Source organism: Corvus brachyrhynchos, unplaced genomic scaffold, assembly GCF_000691975.1.
Source record: "Corvus brachyrhynchos isolate BGI_N302 unplaced genomic scaffold, ASM69197v1 scaffold1129, whole genome shotgun sequence".
NCBI classification, from domain to species: Eukaryota; Metazoa; Chordata; class Aves; order Passeriformes; family Corvidae; genus Corvus; species Corvus brachyrhynchos.
The window spans coordinates 9,708-10,768 of NW_008239806.1; the positions used below are offsets into that span (position 1 = coordinate 9,708).

Sequence of the window (1,061 nt, forward strand, 5' to 3'; positions counted from 1 at the left end):
GTATACTGGTCCATACTGGTTCATGCTGGACCATATTGGTCTGTACTGGTGTATACTGGTCCATACTGGTTTATACTGGCGTATACTGGTCCATACTGGTGTATACTGGTCCATACTGGTTTATACTGGTGTGTACTGGTCCATACTGGTTCATACTGGTTCATACTGGACCATATTGGTCTGTACTGGTTCATACTGGTCCATATCGGTCTGTACTGGTTTTTACTGGTCCATACTGGTCCATACCAGTTCATACTGGTTCATACTGGTCCGTACTGGTCCCCCAGGTCATCAACTTCTTCCCGGGGAAGAACAAGAGCATCAACATCATCTGCGCCGCCAAGGTGACGTCACCGTCCCCTCCCGGTGTCCCCAACCCCCAAAACCGTCCCCTCCCGGTGTCCCCCCCCCAGTGTCACCCCCAGTGTCACCAAACCCCCCCCAGTGTCACCCACAGTTGGAGGTTTTGGGGAGTTTTCTGAGGGTCCTGGGGAGTTCTTTGGGGGTTTCTTGGAGGTTTTTGGGCATTTCTGAAGGTCCTGGGGGGTTTCTTGGAGATTCTCGGGCGTTTCTGAAGGTCCTGGGGGGTTTCTTGGAGGTTCTTGGAGGTTTCTGAGGGTCCTCAAGGGTTTCTTGGAGGTTTTGGGGAGTTTTCTGAGGGTCCTGGGGCTTTCTTGGAGGTTTTTGGTGTTTCTGAAGGCCCTGGGGATTTCTTGAAGGTTCTCGAGGGTTTCTGAAGGCCCTGGGGGGTTTCTTGGAGGTTCTTGGAGGTTTCTGAAGGCCCTGGAGAGTTCTTTGGGAGCTTTCTTGGAGGTTTTTGAGGGTCCTCAAAGGTTTCTTGGAGGTTTTGGGGAGTTTCCTGAGGGTCCTGGGGAGTTCTTTGGGGGTTTCTTGGAGGTTTTTGGTGTTTCTGAAGGCCCTGAGGGGTTTCTCGGAGGTTTTTGGTGTTTCTGACGGCCCTGGGGGGTTTCTTGGAGGTTTTTGGTGTTTCTGAAAGTCCTGGGGGGTTTCTTGGAGGTTCTTGGGGGGTTTCTGAAGGCCCTGGGGAGGTCTTTGGGGGT

General features: G+C 52.6%; 1 long non-coding RNA gene across 1 annotated transcript in view; it reads left to right on the forward strand.

The window, feature by feature from the left end:
• Positions 1-239: 239 nt before the first annotated feature.
• LOC108448901 overlaps positions 240-1,061 on the forward strand; it is an 8,321-nt gene continuing 7,499 nt past the window's right edge. The window contains exon 1 of the long non-coding RNA XR_001864977.1: positions 240-344. This is a non-coding gene — a long non-coding RNA (uncharacterized LOC108448901). The remainder of the gene's footprint in view (positions 345-1,061) is intronic.